The following is a 23,089-nucleotide window of genomic DNA, read 5'->3' as shown; positions in this document are numbered from 1 at the left end:
TTTCCCAGCACCACTTGTTAAAGAGATTGTCTTTAATCCATTGTATATTCTTGCCTCCTTTGTCAAAGATAAGGTGTCCATATGTGTGTGGATTTATCTCTGGGCTTTCTATTTTGTTCCATTGATCTATATTTCTGTCTTTGTGCCAGTACCATACTGTCTTGATAACTGTGGCTTTGTAGTAGAGCCTGAAGTCAGGTAGGTTGATTCCTCCAGTTCCATTCTTCTTTCTCAAGATCGCTTTGGCTATTCGAGGTTTTTTGTATTCCCATACAAATTGTGAAATTATTTGTTCTAGCTCTGTGAAGAATACTGTTGGTAGCTTGATAGGGATTGCATTGAATCTATAAATTGCTTTGGGTAGTATACTCATTTTCACTATATTGATTCTTCCAATCCATGAACATGGTATATTCCTCCATCTATGAGTGTCCCCTTTGATTTCTTTCACCAGTGTTTTATAGTTTTCTATATATAGGTCTTTAGTTTCTTTAGGTAGATATATTCCTAAGTATTTTATTCTTTCTGTTGCAATGGTGAATGGAATTGTTTCCTTCATTTCTATTTCTGTTTTCTCATTATTAGTGTATAGGAATGCAAGGGATTTCTGTGTGTTGATTTTATATCCTGCAACTTTACTATAGTCATTGATTAGTTCTAGTAATTTTCTGGTTGAGTCTTTAGGGTTTTCTATGTAGAGGATCATGTCATCTGCAAATAGTGAGAGTTTTACTTCTTCTTTTCCAATTTGGATTCCTTTTATTTCTTTTTCTGCTCTGATTGCTGTGGCCAAAACTTCCAAAACTATGTTGAACAGTAATGGTGAAAGTGGGCACCCTTGTCTTGTTCCTGACTTTAGAGGAAATGCTTTCAATTTTTCACCATTGAGGATAATGTTTGCTGTGGGTTTGTCATATATAGCTTGTATTATGTTGAGGTATGTTCCTTCTATTCCTGCTTTCGGGAGAGTTTTTATCATAAATGGGTGTTGAATTTTGTCAAAGGCTTTCTCTGCATCTATTGAGATAATCATATGGTTTTTATTTTTCAATTTGTTAATGTGGTGTACTACATTGATTGATTTGCGGATATTGAAGAATCCTTGCATCCCTGGGATAAAGCCCACTTGGTCATAGTGTATGATCTTTTTAATGTGTTGTTGGATTCTGATTGCTAGAATTTTGTTAAGGATTTTTGCATCTATGTTCATCAGTGATATTGGCCTGTAGTTTTCTTTTTTTGTGGGATCTTTGTCAGGTTTTGGTATTAGGGTGATGGTGTCCTCATAGAATGAGTTTGGAAGTTTACCTTCCTCTGCAATTTTCTGGAAGAGTTTGAGCAGGATAGGTGTTAGCTCTTCTCTAAATTTTTGGTAGAATTCAGCTGTGAAGCCGTCTGGACCTGGAATATCTTGATTAAAGGCATCTTCAACTCAAAGCTTGAGGGTGACAGCGTTAGTACAGATAAATTCAGTTCTAATAGATTGATCTTTCCATCATCTTAACACTTCTTTCCCCCTGCTCTGGCAATCAACAGAACACTGTAAAGGTAAAAACGTTTTTCTCTGATCTTGAAATGTTAAGTCAAAAATCATCTCTCTGCACTGCCTGTACCCCCGCCTCAATTACTCCTAGCTCATCCTGAAAAAGAGCACCATGTCTACCCATCGCTGTTGAGTGCTGCCTGCGTGGGTTGCCATTGTTACTGTTTGGGCAACTTTTCTCACTCCTAAGGTTCTTTCTCCCCTTAGAAGAAAGAGTATCAAACCCAAAGATCACGCACCTTGTGCTGAAGTGGTTGGCTACGCTTCTGTTCAGCCAAGCCTCATTTACTGGAGGAGAAAAAGAACATTTTATTAGGGCCTATAATTTTCCAGACATTATGCAAGATAATAGAGGAGGCACAGATGAGGTCTTGCTTTTGAAGTCTTAGATCTCTTTCCCTTTGGGCACTGGGGAATGAGAAGGCAGAGCTGAAAAGCTGTGGATGATTTTAAAATTTATTTAGTTTTGTAAAGCAGATGATCACATTTGTTAGGCACCCTTTCCAATATTAAACTGTGTCAGTTTAACACCAAATATAATAAGCCTCTGTCTCCCTAAGGGAACTTCTAGTTTGATAAAAATCACATCCAACTCGTTGTCAGACAAGCTGTGATAAATCTCCAGGCAAGAACACTGTAGTGGGTTGCCATTTCCTTCTCCAAGGGATCCTCTCGACCCAGGGATCGAACCCAGGTCTCCTGCATTGCAGGCAGACGCTTTAACCTCTGAGCCACCAGGGAAGCCCTATAAACTAAGCAAGAGTTTGACAAAGAAAGCATGCAGCTTCAGAGCTCAGAAAGATCCTGCCTGATTCAATGACTGAGGAAAACTTTCTGAAGAAGAGAGAGGAAAATTTGGTAGGTTGTATTACAAGACGAAAAAAGCCAAAACATGGAGAGAAAGGAAAATACAGGGCACTCCAGGTGATATAGAACGTAACAGTTAAAAGTTGGAGTATATCCACGTAACAAATTGAACGACATTGAGTGTAGCTTGAAAGACAGAATGGGACCAGTTCGGATTGAACATTGATTGCCAGCTAAGGAGTTAGGGCCTGAGCATGGGAAGTCATTAAAGAATACTAAACAAGGAAATGTTATGTTCAGAGATGGACTTCTGCTTCCTGGCTACAAAGTGCAAGAAGGATCAGAGACAAAAGTCAGAAAACAGGGGACCAATGAGGAATATGTGGTGGTTAATAGTCTTTAAAGTGAGCAAAGAGGCTGACACACTGTTGGTGAGGATCACAACAAAACCCCTTCACAAATTAGTGTCTTCCAAAGGAGTAGGGTCTGTCTAGAACACAAATTAAGTGAAACATCCAATGGAGATTCATTGCAGTAGGTGAATGGGTGGTCTAAATATGGAATTAGGAGCAATACCTAATGATGTAATAGATCAGTCAGCGATGTATACTGCTACTGCTACTGCTAAGTCCCTTCAGTCGTGTCTGACTCTGTGCGACCCCATGGACGGCAGCCCACCAGGCTCCCCCGTCCCTGGGATTCTCCAGGCAAGAACACTGGAGTGGGTTGCCATTTCCTTCTCCAGTGCATGAAAGTGAAAAGTGAAAGTGAAGTCGCTCAGTCGTGTCAGACTCTTAGCGACCCCATGGACTGCAGCCTACCAGGCTCCTCCGTCCAAGGGATTTTCCAGGCAAGAGTACTGGAGTGCGGTGCCATTGCCATTGCCAATGCCAATACATGTATATTACAGTATACATCTCTGCAGCGATGTATACTGTAAGGCATATATTCAAATATATACATCCATGCTAATCTCCTTGGTTAAAGTCCTGGCCATCTCATTATTCTCTGCAGCATCAAAGACTGCAGTGCTGTGTGCTTTGACCAACAGTAAAGGCAGCTTTGGCCCATGTCCGGTTTCTTGTTCTACTGCTGTGCAGAAGTCTGAGTCTGGAAGGTGAATCTGGCCAGTTTTGAGTTTGACAGTCTGCATGAAAGTGGACGTTCTGACAGGTGCTGTGTCAGACACAGCTTAACCCTTGGGTGGGTTGATTAGTTCCTGCTTGGTTGAGGCTTCAGCAAATTTCACATTTATAAATAATCTACTTGTCATCCCTTCCTTCCCTAAAATACAAGATCTGGAACTTCTTTTGGATCTATGATTTTTAAATCTTCCAAATTCACTAAATATGGAGACAAAATCCATTCTCAGGACCAGAAATAAAAATGAACGAATTAAATGACCCTTCATCTTTTCTAAGTTTATTATGCCAGCCCCAACTTCTTCACCTGAAATAAATTAAATGTAGAATTAGCACTAAAGAGAGAATTTGAATTTTTTCTCTTTTGAACACTGGCTACAACCTACAACACACATTAAAATTCTAATGGAAGAAGAAAAATTGTCATGTAGCTTTCCAGCTTTAGAAATAACTGACAAGCTGTGAGCCTTTTGAGGAAGACTTAGTCAGACATTCAGGAATGAATGGGAGCACTTAACTCTGAAATGATTGTTATGAAAGAAAAAGTCCATGCTGTCTTACAAAAGCATTCATAGTGCCAGTCTAGTTAAAAGGGCAAAATGAGCCATGGATGGAAGTCAGTGGCAACTAGGGGATTCTTATCTATTACCTACTCTTCCTCTTAGCTTTAAAGTAGGAACTTCCAGAATACCTAAAACATGTAGACTTCAGAAAACAAACTGAATTTAGCAAAGGAGGCAAACTTGAAAATATGCGAGCATCTTAGATGTGGAATAAAATTTGACCTAAGTATCAATAGTTGTTTCAAAACTGGCATCAATCAGTTTAGAAGCACTGTTCAGTTCACTTCAGTTGCTCAGTCATGTCCGACTCTTTGCAACCCCATGGCGTGCAGAAAGCCAGGCTTCCCTGTCTATCACTAACTCCCAGAGTTCACCCAAACTCATGTCCATTGAGTCGATGATGCCATCCAACCATCTTATTCTTTGTCATCCCCTTCTCCTCCCACTTTCAATCTTTCCCAGCATCAGGATCTTTTCAAATGAGTCAGTTCTTCACATCAGATGGCCAAAGTATTGGAGCTTCAGCTTCAGCATCAGTCCTTCCAATGAATATTCAGGACTGATTTCCTTTAGAATTGACTGGTTGGATCTCCTTGCAGTCCAAGAGACTCTCAAGAGTCTTCTCCAACACCACAGTTCAAAAGCATCAATATCTTTGGCTCTCAGCTTTCTTTATAGTCCAACTCTCACATCCATATATGCCTGCTTAAAGAACTATTGTCTTAAAAGTGAAATACTGTTCATTAGAAGGATCGGTGAGATAATTTACATTTGTTTGTTATAAAAAAGTTACATATGGGGGAAAAGTGGGAACCTTGTAAGAACTCAAAGCATAAAAATGCCTTTACCTTTTCAAGGGAAAAAGTAATCGGAAATAAAGTCACAGGACTTTAAAAATTTTCTAGATGTGGCTGCAATTCAGTAGGCGCTGTGGAAATGACTGCTAGAGCCAAATCTTTTAGCATGCAAGATTTGTCAGTTTTGCACAAGCTGTGTCATGTTCAGAAGTCGATTGTTGGCATAAACTAAGTTACCTATTCTCTTAGGTTTTCATCTCTTTCAATAAGAACAGCTAAATAGTTTCTAGAGCTGCAGTTGAAGCTGCTCTGGCCAACTCTGTGGAAACATACTTGTGAAGCGTGGTACTATCATAGGACATGCAGATAAAATATACAAGGGACACATTTCTACATACACTGAAATATACATAGAAGCCTATTTGGAATAATTATGGTGGTGGTTTAGTCGCTAATTTGTGTCCGACTCATACAACCCCATGGACTGTGGCCTGACAGGCTCCTCTGTCCCTGGGATTCTCCAGGCAAGAGTACTGGAGTAGGTAGTCATATCCTTCTCCAGGGGATCTTCCCAGCCTGGGGATCAAACCCAGGTTCTGCATTGCAGTGGATTCCTTACCGACTGAGCCACCGAGGAATCTCATTGTTTCTTAAAAGTAAAATCGAGGAAACTAATTATCGACTTTCTCAGAATATTCTCTGCTGTCATTTGAGGCAGCGAGTGTGGTATGCTGGTGCCTCTGTACTTAGGAACTGAGATGACCACAGATGTATGCCACTCATCCTGGATGTTCTGAACGGGATGTTCTGCCTGTACTGCCGTTTTATGGTCACTGTATTATTATTTCAATGTTTCTCAACCAACTGCATCACATAGTAGTATGTGAAATATTTTGATTCTTGTTTTAATGGGTGTTTGCTGGCAGGTTTTCCAATAGTCCACTTGATTAAAATGAACCAGGCCTTTCAGAGCCATTAGCTGCAATTCAGGGAGACTAAACAGAACCCCCCATCTAGCTTCCTGAGTCTTGTCCTGTTTGTGTGACTTCAGGGAGAGAGATTGAGAACTGTTTATTAATCATTGTACGCATGCATGCATGCTGCATGCTGAGTCGCTCCAGTCGTGTCCAACTCTTTGTGACCCTATGGACTGTAGCCCGCCAGGCTCCTCTGTCCATGGAATTCTCTAGGCAAGAGTACTGGAGTGCCCTCCTCCAGGGAATCTGCCTGATCTAGGAATCGAAGCTGTGTCTCTTATGTCTCCTGCATTGGCAGGCAAGTTCTTTACCCCTAGCACCACCTGGGAAGCCCCTTATTAATAATTATGCCCCCACGTCAGACAGTGGAGTACTGAAGCACTCAAATTAGCATGCTTCTTGAAGGCTAGTGAGGAATACAGCTTTTTTCACTTTCATCAGGCTCTGCTGGCACCAGACCTCTGGGAAGCCTTGTGACAGGACCTGGCCTGAGCAGCATCACATGTGATTTGCTTTTCTTCTTGTAAGATCCACTCTGTGGCTTTTCTCTGGAATCTGTGAAGACAGTGTTTCTCAACCTAAAAGCTGGAATTGAGTAAGCTCCCCTTCCTCCTCCTACCAGTTGACTGAGGGTCAACTATTAAGCCACAAGGGTAAGTGCAATGGATGTGGGAGTGACTGTCATGGGTTCAGTGACTGGAACCAACCTGAGTCACCATTTCAGCCTTTGCATCTCAGTGTCATCACAGGGATGGATGCTCCACACGTGGAAAGTCAATATAGTGTGTCTCTAGCTTTCCATCTGTACCATACTTAATGTGCTTGTCGCCTTTGACTCTGGCCAAGGATATAGACTTGGGGCTCTCTAAACTACTTTTGATTTTTTTTTTTTTTTTTTTTGCTTGTTCGTTTGTTTTTGTTTCTGTTTGGGTTTTTTGATAGGTAAGAAGTGGACTTATTTAGAGAGAAACACACTCCACAGTGTGGGCCCTCTCCAAAGGTGAAAAGTAAAAGTGTTACTCAGTTGTGTCTGACACTTTGCTACCCCATGGACTGTAGCCTGCCCAGCTCCTCTGTCCATGGAATTTTCCAGGCAAGTATATTGGAGTGGGTAGCCATTCCCTTCTCCAGGGGAACTTTCCAACCCAGGGATCAAACCCAGGTCCCCTGCATTGCAGGCAGATTCTTTACCATCTGAGCCAAGGTGAGGGTGGCTCAAAAGATGGCTTGGTTAGTGTTTATGGACTGGGTAGTTTCATAGGGTAATGAGTGGATGGATTATCCCAACTATCCTGGGAAAGAGGCAGAGATTCCAGGATTCAGGCCACTGCCTACTTTTTGGTCTTTGATGATCTGGACTCCTGAACTGTCTTGGAGTCGGTGGGTATGTCACTTAACTTGGTGATGTGTTAATGATGAGCATACACTGAGGCTCAGTGTCCAGTGGAGGTAGACTTGTCTGCCATCTTGGACCTGTTTGGGTCTCATCAGTTTATGTTGTGACTTTGGACAGTGTCATTCTTTCAAACCGTGTGCTCTACCCTCTTGCCTCCTGATTGATTCCCCGCTCAGAGACTTTACTTCCATATTCTTATGGGAAAGAGAGGGGTGGCAGTCCATCTTCTTGAACTGCTTCAAGGCTGAGTATGGGTGTCAACCCTGACCTACTTTGTTATTTATGTCATTTTCTTGATGTACTAAGGATGCTACAATACACACCTGTGTACTTGCCACCCAGATGAATACATCAAATGTAAACCTATTTCCCATGCCTGCTTCATAGCCATTGTTTGTAAAGAAGCAAACTATATGGGTAAATGTGAAGTCTCTAACATTTTCCAGTCTCGCCATTCTCTCTGCCACTCCAGAGGATACAGCTGTCGTGTATTGGCATTTTCACAATCCTGTTTTTATACTTTTAAATTTTACTACTACAAATATGAAAATATTATACATGAACCAAATTATTTGCATTTTTTTTCAAGTGTGTATTTTTTACTTTGGGTGTGGAATGTGTTACTCTGGCAATTGCTACTTTAACTACCAAGTATTTTGTTTTCAGAACTCACCTTCATGGTTATATTACCCTGGTTCATTTTTTAAATTGCTGTGTATTACTCCATATTTTGAAAATATCACTATCTATTCCCACACTAGTTGGAATATGAATTGATTTCATTGTTTTACTGAAATAATTGATACTGAAATAAATATCCCCTTGGGCATATGTAATAGAGCTTGTCTGGAGTACGTATCAGTGGAAACTTGCTGATCATAGGATATGTGCATTTTTGTGTCTGTGCTATATCGCCAAATTGCTCCACCAATTGCAAACCAGTTTGTACTAGTATCAGCAATATGTGAGAATCCTCCCTTCCCCAGGTCCCTGCCAGCACTTGATTACTCTCAGATTTAATTATCTGAGAGTTGATGGATACTGCATATGAATCTCATTGTTTTAATTTTCATGACTCATTATTTATGAAATTGAACATCATTTGTGCAGGGCCATTTGGATTTCCTCCTCTGTGTCTTTTCTACTCTCTGTCCATTCTTTTCTTGTCTATTCTCCCTATTGATTTATAGAAACGTGTATACATGTGATCCTAATGTATATATATCTTAATATATGTTTATTTTTCATGATATGCATTCATATATATGTGACAAACCCTTTGTCTATTATACACATAGAAAATTTTGCCTCCCATCTGTTGATTGCATTGTAATTTTTATGACATCTTTTAGCACAGATAATTTTAAATTTTTGATATAGTTAAATTTCCTTATTATTCTGATTTTTGTGCCTTGCTTAAGAAATCATTTTCTCCTCCATGGTTATATTTTATATTAACTCCTCCCATATTCTAAAGTGCTTTAATTTACTTATGAAACTTTTATTTTAAATAAGTAGACTTTTAATTTACGTGGTGTTAATGAATGTGTATGGTGTAAAGCATGAATCTTTTTTCCCATGTGAAAATCTAGTCCCAGCGCCATTAACTAAAAAGCCTCATTCTGTCTCCATTGTTTGTATTGTCTTCTCTGTTATACACTAAAATCCCACATATGCTTTGGACTTTCTAGGCTCTTTTTTCCCACTGATCTGAACTTTCCTATCCTTACAAGATACCATGCTGTGTAAATACTATTTCTTTATAATAAGCATTTTTATGTTATAGTCAAAGTCTTCAAAAATTTCACTTGTACTTCATTATAGTGTAAGTCTTCAAAGTTTCACTTGAAGAATGCTATTAGGTATAGGTTTGGAGGTGACCTATTTTTGTCAGATTAAGAAAATTGTATTTCTAGTTTCTTAAGAGAATTTGTAAATAAATATAAATTATAACATCAGTCTTCTGCATGTTAAAATAACCATTTGACTGCCTCTTCTAAGATATTAATGCTGAAAATTATATTGAGCCTTCTGAAAATGAACTATCCTTACATTTTGAGTCTAAATCTTACTTGAATGGGATGTATTACTATGTCATTTTTGTTTCATTTTTTAGTCTTAAAATGTATTTTTGGTAAACATGCTTTTATGGGTATTGATGTAAATAATTTTTAGAAATGTTTCTTAGAAAAGTTAAAAATGCAGATGTTTTCCTTTCATTTTATTTCAAATATAGGCATTACCTAGGAAAAGGGATTCTCCATTTTCTGCCTATTGAGAATGAAAACATTCCTGGAACAAAAGCCTAAAACATCTCCTTTTCCTATTTTCTAAACTCTGTGAAGACTGTCACTTTTCAAAAAATTGTGATCAGGCTCAGCTTCTCTCTCCCTTCCTAGTCTCTCTGGTGGGCTGTGACTCCCTCAGTCTTCCCCAGGGAGGGTCCCCAGCACCACCCTGCTAATTCTTAAGACAGCAGAACCTGCAAGGACCACATTGACAGCACTCACCACATGTCCGTGTATCTGTCCATGTACCCCTCAGTCGGGCTGCTCACTCCCACATCAGGCACTGTTAGCAATCCCGTTCCACATGCACCGTCTATCTTTCTAACAGAGTAGAGAATCTAGTACATTTTAGTAATCCTTTGAGATAATGTCAACTATTTCCCATATTTTTATTGCCTAAAATGTATTTTCATCTTTTTTGATCAATAAGAAATGTGATTAATATTGTTTTGACAAGCAATATGGAGTTGAATTAGCCATCTGGTTTTGCCTTTCTCTTCCTCATCATTTATTTATTCATCTAGTAAATCCTTACTGCATGTTTTCTCTTGGCCTGCCATGGTTATAGGTATTTGGAGGTACAGCAATGAACAGAGTGGATAAAGTCCCTAAACTCATGTAGTTGATATTCTAGTAAAAGAATAGAGAAAAAAAGTTAACGACTATACAATATAAATGCTCTGGGGGAAAAAAAATGAGTTTAAGGGTTATTATTGATGTAGGTTATCAGGAAAGAGCTCACAGATAAAGTGATATTTGAATAGATACTTAAAGGAAGTCTGGGAGAAAAGTACCCTGTGCAGAGAAAATGGCATATGCTGCCTGAGGGCTAAGAAACATCAAACAGTCTAATGTTGTTGGAGCAGAATGAGCAAAAAAAAGTAAGGTGGTCGATGGTGGCAGAGATGGGGATGAGAGTCGGGGGTGAGGGTTGAGGGGATCAAACAAAATGCTCATACCACTGTGAGCATTTTGGCATTTACTCTGAGTGAAATGGGTACCATCAGAGAGTCTTAAACAAAGAATTGACATGTTCTTGTTTTATCAAGATTAAGATCTTCGTGGGTTTATGTCTTTGGACATAAGATATTCAAGACCAGAAAGTAGACCAATTTAGAAATTATTATAATAATCCAGATAAGAAACATTAGTATCTTGGATAAGGAAAATAAAGATGGGGATGGTAAGCAGTGATCACATTCTGGATATAATTTGAAAGTATGTCTAACAGTATTAGCTCATAAATTAATCAGGGGTATGAGTGAAAGGCCTGAGAATCTGGAAGGATGATGGTGATTTAGGTTGAAATGACCAAGACTATAGAATGAGCAGGTTAGGATGGTAAAATCAGAAGTTTGGTTATAGATTTATAAGTTTGAGATTCCTATCAAACATCCAAGGGAATTATTAGTCATTGGATAGATGAGTTTGTCATTCAAGAAGAGATGTGAATTGAAATTATATGTTTAGAGAACATAATCATAGATGATATTGATGTCATAATACTGAATGAGGTCACCTAAGGAATAAGTGTAAATAGGGGAAAAAGGAGAGGAGAAGTCCTAGAACACCTAGGGGTGTTCCAGTATTACATGGTTGAGAAAATGAAGAGGACGCAGCAAAATTGACCATAACTAAGTGTCCAGCAGGGTGGGAGAATCAGTGGAGAGTGTAGATTATCACGAAAGAGCTCACAGATAAAGTGATCAGATTAAGGTAGTGTTTCAAAGAGAAGGCCACTGTGTCGTATATTGTTTTAACAGTTCAAATGAAGATAATTAAAAAGTAGCTACTAGATTTAGCAATGTATTAATAGAAGTCATTAGAGACCAGGACAAAAGCTATTTAATTGGAGTGGTGAAGATTAAAGTCTAATTTGAGTGCATTTTACAAAAGAGACAAAAATTAATTGGTAATAAAAACATAATGCAATTCCTTCAAAAAATTTTACTTTAAAGGGAAGAAGAGAAATAGTTCAATAACTACAGGATAATAATGAGTAATTGGAAGAGAATCTTGTTTTTGAGACAACAATTTCAGCATTTAAGATTTTTTGTCTTCTTGCAAAATAGCTCCTTTAGTAATTATTTAAATTAGAATCTTTAGGTTGTAAACTCAGTTTTCATATGACTCCGGCTCTGCTGTCCACCCATGCAAAAGACTTAGGGAGCATTTAGCTGGATATCAATTTCTAAATAGATGGTTATTTCTCTACCACTTTGAAGGTTTTCATTTGTGTCCTGTTATCTGTTGTTGATGAGAGAAAGTCTTCTACTTGTCCATTTGAGTTTCTTACTAGGTAATCTGCCTCTATGTAAAGTACTTTTTAAGGTTTTTTTTATTTATCCTAATGCCCTAGAGTAGGTTTACTTTTTATTTATACTACTCAATGATTACTTTTGCTTTTAACCTGAAAACTCATTTTATTCTTTAATTTTTATAAAATTGTCAATAACAACCGTTTCCAAAACTTAATCTTTGCAGTTGGAATTTAATTCAAATTCCATCCTGTGTATGTTGGAGCTTCTCAATCTGCTTTCTTTGGTGTGTAATTGCTCTTTCACATTTTCCAGTACTACTGTCTTAATTTTTTTTTTTTAAATAAGCCTAGCATTGAAGTATTTAGCACAGAAGAGGAAGTACAAAGTGTAAACTTGCATATTGGCTGCATTTCTGGCACTAGTTATTTTTATGGCTAACATACTGTATCATGCAGCTTTGTGCAGGATTAAAAGCCTAAGGTTAATTTGATATCAGTCTGGCAAAATCAAGCCAATTGAAATACTCTATTTTCTCTTCTTGCTACACCTTCATTCCTAGAGAATAACTAAGAAACTGTCCCTTTAAAAATGCATAAAAGAGCAGAAATAAAAAGGTAGGAACTCGAACAAAGAAAATAATGAAAAGGGGAGGACATATATAGATAATTCACATTAAATGTTTCAAAGAAGTAACCTCACTCATTTTCAAATAACTATATTAAAACAGTAGAAGGTCATTTTTACCCATCAAATTAGCAATGATTGGGGGAGAATAAATTTTTTTCTGACGGTTGTACACTGATATTAAAGTTCTCTGTTGCTCTGGTCGGAGTCTAAATTAAGATAGTTTGAAAGCATTGAGTAATATTTATCAAAAAACTTTATAAATTTTTACCACTTTCACACAGTAACGTTGTTTCTGGGAATCAATCACTTGGCAATAAATGGAAATATAGGCCAAGTCCCCTCCCTGCCAGGAGATATTTATTGTACCATTACTTATGATATTTAAAAATTAGAAACAATCTATATCAATGACCTACAAACTTTTTGACTACTGTCCACAGTAAGAAATAATCAGGTCTTCACAGTGAGCCAATAGTCATACACACACTTTAAAAAAAATTTTTCATGTGAGGAAACCACCATTCCATTCCATTTGTCTTATTAGTCTGTTTGGGCTTCTATAACAGAAGTACCATAAACTGAATGGCTTATAAATAACAGAAGTTTATTTCTCACAGTTCTGGATGCTGGGAAGTCTATGATCAAGGCACCAGCAGATTCAGTGTCTGGGGAGCACTCACTTCCTGGTGCACAAACAGCTCTATTTGCTATGTCCTCACGTAGCAGAAAGGTGGCGCAGGCTCTCTGGGACCACTTTTATAAGGGCCCTGGTCCTGCTCATGAGGGCTCTACCCTCATGATCTAATCACCTCAGGACCCCCGCCACGTCCATTTCAAAATATGAATTTGGGTGTCAGGGAGCACAAATATTTGTTCCATAGCATCATTCCATCCCATCCATTTAAACAAATTGACAAAGCTGGTTGAGACACTAAATTGACTCCACAGCCTAATTATAGGTTACGGCTCAGTTTAAAGAATACTCACACCTGAATAGGAATATGATAGAATATTAATTCATACAACCATTTATGTTCATCTTTTATTTTGGTTTAGGATGTGTGCTAAGTTGCTTCAGTGGTATCTGACTCTTTGCAACCCTATAGACTGTAGCCCCCCAGGCTCCTCTGCCCATGGGATTCTCCCGGCAAGGATATTGGAGTGGGTTGCCTTGTCCCCCTCCAGGGGATCTTCCTAATCCAGGGATTGAACCTGTGTCTCTAATGTCTCCTGCATTGGCAGGCAGGTTCTTTAACACTAACACCACCTGGGAAGCCCCTGGTTTGGGATAGGTGGGGATTATACTTTTTCAGGCAGCAAGGGAGAGGATGTTTCCATGTAACTCCATACAATGGGGACTTACTATAAAGATACCAGATCTCTGTGCAGGTTCCCAGTCATCCTTCTGTATCTCCCTGTATCTCCCTTTCACTACCTCATGTACCTTTCATGGATTCTTCTTGATGTCCTCAAGCTCTCTCTCCTCTTGTTACTTCTCCAAGCTGATAGTCTGCCTGGGTCGTCCAACATTTAATTTCAATCATTTCTTACTGGTCTGTTCTTAATATTGGGACTTCATTCTCAGTCTAATCAGTCAATACAGGCTGAGCCAGGTTGATTTCGTTTGAATCAACAAAGAATTGCTAAAAGCTGCATTTCCTAGAAAAAGTGGCAATATAATTGGCAGATGCTTGAGACACTAATGTTAAATGGAAAAAGAAAAATAAACAAATTTTTGGTATGGGATCTTTTCGACCTTTGTTTTAGAAACTATTAGAGAGTGACAGAAAAGGAATCTAAAATTTGTTTTACATTATATTAATTCTTACCAAACTTCTACAAAAATAAGTATTGTATGTTTATAACCAGGGGAAAAAAACCCAAACTGGCTCTGGGGAAAATGATCACTTTGCAAATTCACATCATGTACCCCTACTCTTTTTTTTACCCCTACTCTTGATTTAGCTCATGTTCTTGGTATAAATATCTAAATTTGAAGTATCTACAAATAAAATTCGCCTTGAAACAGAAAGCCTCATGTTTGGATGCAGCCTAGTCTAGGGGGACTGGGTGCAAAAACTTAGAAAGATCCTGTTCCTAAGGCCCCATACTTCCCTACTCTTTGTATGACCATTATTTACTGCCAGATTTTATTTATTCAATAAATCCCCTAGTAACTTGAGGTTTGCTAATTTTGTTTGGGATAAGGTTGGGCAGAGTGTCCCCTGTTTTCTTTAATAGACCAAAATATTTCTGTCTGTTGATGATGGTCATTACTGTGGGCCCTAATAATTCCCTAAATAAAGCTGCTGCTGCTGCTGCTGCTAATAAAGCTACTCATTTCTAAATACTTTTGGTTTCAGTGCACTAGAATTCATAATTCTCTCTTAGAAATGGAAGGGGTGCCTCTTAAGGCCCCATGAAAAAAATTCATGTCAGACTGTCATGTGCTCCTGTCAAGTTTCCCTTTTTATACATATTGAGGATGAAATTTCAGCTTATGCTTTTACATACATGTGTGCTAAGTCGCTTCAGTTGTGTCTGACTCTTTGCGACCCTGAGGACTGTAGCCCACCAGGCTCCTCTGTCCATGGGTTTCTCCAGGTGAGAATACTGGAGTGGGTTGCCATTTCCTTCTCCAGGGGATCTTCCCAACCCAGTGATTGAAGCCAGGTCTCCGCATTGCAGACAGATTCTTTACCTTCTGAGCCACTAGGGAAAGCTTATGCTTTTAGACCTCTTGATTTTTCTTTCCCGCTTCTTTTCAGTTGAACCTGAAAAATTCAGTGAAAAAAATTTTTTTCTTTCAAGAATAAGCTAGAAAGACCTCGACTGGCTGGTCAAACAACCACTGACTAGTTAGTCCTTTATGAGTACTTAAACCCTTATTATCTGAGATCCAACTTCAAGCATGTATGTATGCTCTATCGCTCAGTCCTGTCCGACTCTTTGCAACCCCATTGACTGTAGCCCACCAGTCTCCTCTTTCCATGGGATTTTCCCGGCAAGAATACTGGAGTGGGTTGCCAGTTCCTCCTCCAGGAGATCTTCCTGGCCCAAGGATCAAACTTTTGTCTCCTGCTTCTCCTGCATTGCAGGTGGGTTCTTTACCACCAGTGCCATCTGGGAAGAGCTTCCCAGTTCATAATGAGTTCCAGAAATCTTCCACAGAGGTAGATGCCCTCATCCAAGTGTTTGGTGATCCAGCCCATCAAGCCAGGGGGAGTGGAGAAGGAAAAGTGAAAGGGACATACATTTCCTGAAAGATGTTTCTGCCACTACTGACATCCTGTAACCAGAAGTGAGTCTTAGTATGACCAGAGGTGGCTGCAAGGTTGGCTGTGACAGGTGCTCTCTTACTGGGTTCTATTACTAATTGAAAGTGGGGAGAGTGAATGTTGGGGGATAACTGTAACTATTAACTCACATGATGGGTTATATTAATTGTATGAACAATGAAAATCATTTGAATGTTTTATTCACAGGGGTACCATGATCATATTTGTTTCAAAACATAATTTTTCCATGAAAAAATGATTGGAGGGAGTCTGAGGCTCCTCATGGGTGTTATGAGGCCATTCCTAAAGTCTCAATGAGAGATCATGGCTAGGACTTGGTGGTAGCAGTAGAGAGGATAAAGAGGATGGAATGAATTCAAAAGATACCGAAGAGCTAAAGTTGACAGATGAAATGGGGGCAGAAGAGGTAGAAAAGGTAACCCCTAGATTTCTGGCTTGTGTTGAAGACTCTGGAGGAAGACAGGGTTTAGAGATGAGGTATTCATGGACTCCTGAGTCTGACTTTGGAAACATCTGTCAGAAGGGCTGTTTCTACTTGTCCAATATATCATTCAGAGTAAATGAACTCACAGTCCACCAACTCACAGTCAGGGAGTCTCAAATCTAGTCATTGTCAACTAATCTAATCGAATGAACATTTCCCTGTAAGGTTTTTGTTGTTCAGTGGCTAAGTGGTGTCTGACTCTTTGCAACCCCGTGGACTGCAGCACGCCAGGCTTCCCTGTCCTTCACTGACTCCCAGAATTTGTTCAAATTCATGTCCATTGAGTCAGTGATGCCATCCAACCTTCTCATCCTCTGCCATCTCCTTCTCCTCCTGCCCACAGTCTTTCCCAGCATCAGGGTCTTTTCTAGTGAGTCAGCCCTTCACATCAGGTGGCCAAAGTATGGGAGCTTCGGCTTCAGAATCTGTCCTTCCAATGAATATTCAGTGTTGATTTCCTTTAGGACTGACTGGTTTGATCTCCTTGCTGTCCAAGGGACTCCCAAGAGTCTTATCTAGCACCACAGTTCAAAAGCATCAATTCTTCCATGCCCGGCCTTCTTTATGATCCAACTCTCACATCTATAAATGACCACTGGAAAAACCATAGCTTTGACTTTACAGACCTTTGTCAGCAAAGTGATGTCTCTGCTTTTGAATACACTGTCTAGGTTTGTCATAGCTTTCCTTCTAAGGAGCAAGCACCATGGCTGCAGTCACTATCCATGGTGATTTTGGAGCCCAGGAAAATAAAATCTGTCACTGCTTCTACTTTTTCCCCTTCTATTTGCCATGAAGTGATGGGACCAGATTCCATGACCTTAGTTTTAAGAATGCTGAGTTTTAAGCCAGCTTTTTCACTCTCTTCTTTCACCCTCATCAAGAGGCTCTTCACTTGCTGCCATTATGGTGATATCATCTGTATATTTGAGGTTGCTATTTCTCCCAGCAATCTTGATTCCAGCTTGAGGATCCCCTATGAGGGTTCCTTATATTAAATGGCTTTGTATGTGTCACATGTCACAGAATTGTCTATTGCACACACACACACAGGAAAGCCAGCCAAGCAGGAGTCTTTTAAACAGTAAAAGGCCTTGCTAATTTCAGCTATGCTCATCAATCATGAACAGTCTTTTTTTCAGTATATTATTTTTTAAAACTTTTTATTTTGTATTGGATGGTATATAGCCAATTAACAGTGTTGTGTTTGTTTCAGGTAAACAGCAAAGGGACTCAGCCATACGTACATATGTATCTGTGCTTCCCCAAACTCCCCTCCCACCCAGGCTGCCACATAACATTGAGCAGAATCCCATGTGCTATATAGTAGATCCTTGTTCGTGTCCATTTTAAATATAGAAGTGTGTTCATGTCCATCCCCAAAACCCTAACTATCTCTTCCTCCAGCTTTCCTCCCAGCAACCATAAATTCATTCTCTAAATCTGTGAGTCTGTTTTGTAAGTAAGTTCATTTGTATCATTTCTTTTTAGTTTCCACATATAAGAGATGTTATACAATATTTCCTCTTCTCTGTCTGACTTACTTCACTCAGTATGACAATCTCTAGGTCATCCGTGTTGCTGCAGATGACATTATTTCATTCTTTTTAATGGCCGAGTAATATCCCAGTGTGTGTGTGTGTGTGCGTGTGTTTATATATACATACCACATCTTCTTTATCCTTTCCTCTGTCAATGGACATTCAGTTACTTTCAGGTCTTGGCTGTTGTAAACAATACTGTAATGAACATTGGGGTGCATGTATCCTTTCAGATCATGTTTTTCTCTAGATATATGCCCAAGAGTGAGATTGCAGGGTCATATGGTAACTTTTTTAAGGAACCTCCTTACTTTTTTCCATAGTGATTGTGCCAATTTACATTCCCACCAACACTGTAGGAGGATGAATGGTCTTCTTGTATTGGGAGCATGGACAGGACCATTGGTCATATAAGAATAATACTCACATAGCTTTGCATGCAGGCTTCCCTCATGGCTGACTGGTAAAGAATCTACCTGCCAAAGCAGGAGACACAGGTTCATTCCCTGAGTCGGGAAGATCTCCTGGAGAAGGAAATCGTAACCCCCTGCAGTGTTCTTGCCTGGGAAACCCCATGGACAAAGGAGCCTGGCAGTCTATAGCCCTTGGGTTCGCAAAATCAGACATGACTGAATAACTAGCAGCAAAGCTTTGCGTGCACAGCAGCTCAACCCACACTCAGTGGTGGGAATCATTGTTCTAACTGGTGAGGAGGCTACAGGAAATCTGGTGAAGCTCCAGATAATAGCCACTGATAGGTACTATAATTAAACATGGAACTTTAAGTATGTTGGGATCTCCAATGGGCACTAATGTTTTAAAATTTAATTGCTCACCCTTCATTTAACAAATATTCCACTTTCTATACTCTGGGTTCTTGGGATCCTTCATGGAGATTCCAGCACCTCTGCCCTCCTGGAGCTTCCTTCCTTGAACTCCTTAGCTGTGGGATTAGATTCCGATAACTCTCCCTGTCTTCAGCCCCTCTGGCGTATGGTCTTTGTCAAATTCTAATACGTGGCCTTCTCAGTTGGTCTGGCTGGCTCCATCCTGATGAGCCTTGTGAGCCTCCAGCCCAGGCCTGGCCTTCACTTCAGTTGGCAGAACCCAGCCCTGGGCAAAGGTCGGGGGGTTCGTTATGTGAGGCAATGCGTTGTGTGCTCTAATCTTTTCTGGTACCAGGTTGTGTGTGTGTGTGTGTGTGTGTGTGTGTGTGTGTGTGTGTGTGACTGGGAGGAAGGAAGAGAGAGAAAATGTAATTGATTTGGGGAGGATTTGGGGAAGGTTTATATAGGAAAGCAGCAAGACCAAGAATCTACTGCCAAGCGGTGACCAAGAAACGTTCACCATATTCCTCCTCCAACCCCGCACTGTTTGCCAACTCTTAACCAAATTAGCATAGTGCGGTCTGCTTCCATACATGACTGAATGAATAAGGAAGTTTAGACGTCCTTGCCATAAAGCCTGGAGGAACCATACGAAAATCCAGCCTCTGTTTCAGGAGTGTCTGCTGGACTATTGGTTAGTATTTCCCTTCTTGTTCACTTTGCTTTAAAGGGTGAGAATCAAGTCTCTTTAAAAAAAACAAACAAAAGTGCTTTTGCGCTTGACTTAGTCAGTTGCTTTTCTTCTCCTCCCACCTCGCTCTTCCCTCTTCTGGCTTTATTCCTCTCTCCCTCCTTGCCATCCTCTTCCACTCTTCTTCTTCTACTCTGAATGAAACTTCTTTCTCCTGTCCAGCAGCCTTTAAAATATTCCAGTTAGGCAAAACCTCAGACTGCCTTCCTCCCTGTCCAATGACCATTATAATATAATTTAGGTCTCTGAAGTTTATTCTGTGAATGAAAGGCTAGCTTTCTGCGTGTGTAAGAAGCTGATACATTTTGAGAAAGTCGACAGAAATAATAATTGGCACTCAGGAGACATTTCGGGGTTATAATTGTGGTTCATGTTTTACTTTTCAGCAGTCAGTTTGTATTTTAGAGGAGTGTCATGAAGAAGTGCCACCACGATTGTATATTTGTTTTGCATTTTTTTCCAGGTTTCCTAAAGTCTTAGGGATGGCCAGCATATTGACGAAAAGGAAAATAAGACTTAGTTTTTTTGTACTGCTAGCTGTACCCATTGGCTGGTTTGCTTTGATGTCTCAGGTTCCTACCTGCATGCCTGATTAGGGCTGTCCTGTCATGCCATGGACTTTGCTTGTGTCTCAGACAGTAAAGAATCTGCCTACAATGCAGGAGACCTGGGTTTGATCCCTGGGTCAGGAAGATCTGCTGGAGAAGGGAATGGCTACCAACTCCAGTATTCTTGCCTGGGGGAGCCTGGAGGGCTATAGTCCATGGGGTCGCAAAGAGTCAGACATGAATGAGTGACTAACACACACATGCATCGTGCCTTATATGATAGGAAATGCCACTTATTTTATCTCATTGAAAAGCATTCAGCTGAACTTTCAACAGAAGGATGTGCTCCTACCCCCTTAAAAACATCTATTTTAAAGTCCAGGGGAATCTATTCATTTCTGCAATGATTCATTTCAGGCTGAATGTGTTAGGTATTGCAAGACAGTGGGGGATACAGAGATGACCCTCAGGGGAGAGAAAAGAAAGTAGTGGGCATCTCAGGATGCTATGGTGGAGGTTTGGCAAGGCACCTAACTTCTCCTGGTAGGGAGTGGGGGGCTGTTGCTAGAGATGTATTTAAGTTGAACTGACCTTGAGCTGAGGTTTGGGGAATGAGTACCTGGGATGAATGAAGTGGGAATAGGGTGGAAGGACACAGGGGTGAAGGTATGAATAGCCTGGAGCCTTCTGAGAAGGTTCCTCCGTAAGGGGGAGGTTTGGACAAGGGGTGGAAGATGGACATGGAAAGATAGGAGTCCAGGTGAGATCACACAGGACTGGAAGGACCTTGCTAAGGGTTTGTCATTGATACTAGATAGAGTGAAACAGACTGCCAAGCTGCACTTGGAAGGAGAGCTGTGTGGTGTCAGTGTGGAGAATAGATTTTTGCAAAGTGCTAATCAAAATTATTCTCGGAACTTCAGGCTCAGTTTGCTCCAGTCCTGAGGGCTGGCTGTGAGTAGGTTTCATTTCTCGGTTGTTCCAGGGCTCTTGTCTTAACTCACAGAAGGTGGCTAGGGCAGCTCACTGTGGAGCTGGGAAAGGCCAGGAGAGCTTGGCTCATCTCACCTCCACACGGGTTAGGATTTGTTTGTGCTGAATGCCTAATGATTCATGATATTATATGTGACAGCACGTGTGAGCCTAAGGGTGAACTGACTTTTTGCTCCTTGATAATAGAGCAACATGTTAAAGACAAGGTGAAGTACTGAAAAGCCCACTGGACTGAGGACGAGAGGCCTGGGTGCTGCTCCCAGCTCGGCTGTGAACAGCAGTGGGGTCTTGTACTCATCACTTATTCCCTTTGGGCTTTGCTTACCTCATCTTTGAAGTGAGACCTTTACAGTAGCACGGTCCTTAGGGCCCCATTCAGCCCCTAAGCTCTCTGATTGTGATACCATCTCCCTAGTCATCCTCCCAACCCCCACCATCACTAATGTTAGGCTTCCAGACATTTTTTTTTCTAGAGAAACTAGTAAACCCATTTCCTTAAATGAAGTTGTAGTTTGAAGAATATAATCTAGTGAGCATGGGAAGTAATTTCCAAAGGAAAAAGGAATTGTGATTCGTGCTCTATCCTGTGCCAATGGTAAAAGGGGAGCAGGAAGCCCCCTGCACCTGACTTTCTTCTTTTTCTCTTGACTTTTTCTGCTTGTCCCTCCTGTAAAAGTAGAGAGGAGATTGGCTGTGAATTCTGAGGGGAGTAAGGTAAGACACTGATGGGAAAGACTGACCTGTGAGGTCTGCCTCCTTCCAGAGGAGCAGTGAAGCCTTTCCTCTGGCATAAGCAGCCAGCCGCTCAGGTCGATGTTGGGCAGAATTTTGAGTAACTATGACCTTCTGTGCCTTTGTGAAATTCTCTTGCACTTATATCCAGCATCCTCAGGTGATATTCTGGCTGCCCAAAGATCAGCCCTAGGCCCATCCCCTAACTTCCAAAGTACCCTCTGCTCTCTTTCACGCAAACTAACTCCTATAAGCAGAGTGATAAATAGATGAGGGGAAAGTCTGTGTCTTACCCTGCTGCTGCTAAGTGACTTCAGTCGCGTCCCACTCTTAGTGACCCCGTGGACTGCAGCCTACCAGGCTCCTCCGTCCATGGGATTTTCCAAGCAAGAGTACTGGAGTGGGTTGCCATTGCCTTCTACAGCGTCTTGCCCTGTGGAAACTTACAACAACACAGGCACTGAGAACTCATTCATTCCACAAACAGGGGTTTGTTACCTTGTGACTTCTGTGTCAGGGCACATTTTTATAGTAGAGGGATGAAAGGTTAAGTCTCAGGAGAGTATGGAAGGCTTCATGGAGATAGTGATATTTGAGCATGATTTTGAAGAATCGATAAGTTTTGGGTTTGTCCAGCAGCAGCCTTGAAGGTAAAGGAAGAGAGACTGTGACAGCAGCTGTTTTAAGCCTAAAGAAGTGTGGCAGGCCTGGAGGGAGGAGGCGCTACCTTCCAGAGAGAATTCTGAGATAGAATCACCCCCTTATGGTAACAAGTTACACATGGTGTATATGGAGTAACCAAATTATCACTTGATAGTTCAGCTAATGTGGGAGCCGTAACTTCATTAAGCAAGTTAGAAAATGTATGAGATGAAGCCGTTTGTTTGTTAGGTGGGAAGCTGGGGGCGGGTAGGAGATGCTGAGTTCATTCAGTTTGGACAGGACTGATTTCAGAGGCTTATGGGCATCCCAATGACTATTTCCCTTTGTCTAGGGCACCTGCCCTCTGGTTCGACATTTACATGATGCTCTGTGTAAACTCGGAGAAGGCAATGGCACCCCTCTCCAGCACTCTGAGGAGCCTGGTAGGCTGCAGTCCATGGGGTTGCTAAGAGTCGGACACGACTGAGTGACTTCACTTTCACTTTTCACTTTCATGCATTGGAGGAGGAAATGGCAACCCACTCCAGTGTTCTTGCCTGGAGAATCCCAGGGATGGGGGAGCCTGGTGGGCTGCCGTCTCTGGGGTCGCACAGAGTCGGACACAACTGAAGCAATTTAGCAGCAGCAGCAGCAGCTGTGTAAACTGCCACGGTGGGATTCCCTGTAGCTTTTCTTCCTCTTTTGGAAGTAAAGTTTTGACTGATAAGATGGTCACAAGTGGTTGAAAGTGAAAAATTCATTTGAATCACTTTTCAGTTTGATGGGAAGATGAATGTTTTATTACTGCTCTCCAAGATGTGAAATAACTGGTTTCTCTCAAACAGATTGCAATGGAAGGTGTGTTAGTGTC

At 40.7% G+C, this 23,089-nt stretch overlaps 1 protein-coding gene across 4 annotated transcripts in view; it reads left to right on the top strand.

Annotated features, from left to right (window-relative positions):
- The window catches only part of GHR (growth hormone receptor), a 310,301-nt gene that overhangs the window by 101,371 nt on the left and 185,841 nt on the right, over positions 1-23,089 (top strand). The window contains exon 1 of one of the 4 annotated variants that reach the window (XM_061393615.1): positions 18,859-19,246. The exons of 2 other annotated variants lie outside the window; for them this stretch is intronic. The gene's annotated coding sequence lies outside the window, so the exon portion shown is untranslated. Of the gene's footprint in view, positions 1-18,858; positions 19,247-23,089 lie in introns of those variants that run through there. One more of the 4 variants, XM_061393617.1, reaches the window with a different exon arrangement.

The sequence above is a fragment of the Bos javanicus genome, chromosome 20 (genome assembly GCF_032452875.1).
Source record: "Bos javanicus breed banteng chromosome 20, ARS-OSU_banteng_1.0, whole genome shotgun sequence".
Classification (NCBI taxonomy): domain Eukaryota; kingdom Metazoa; phylum Chordata; class Mammalia; order Artiodactyla; family Bovidae; genus Bos; species Bos javanicus.
Note: the sequence above shows the minus strand (reverse complement) of the source record. Positions and strands in the feature narration are given on the sequence as shown.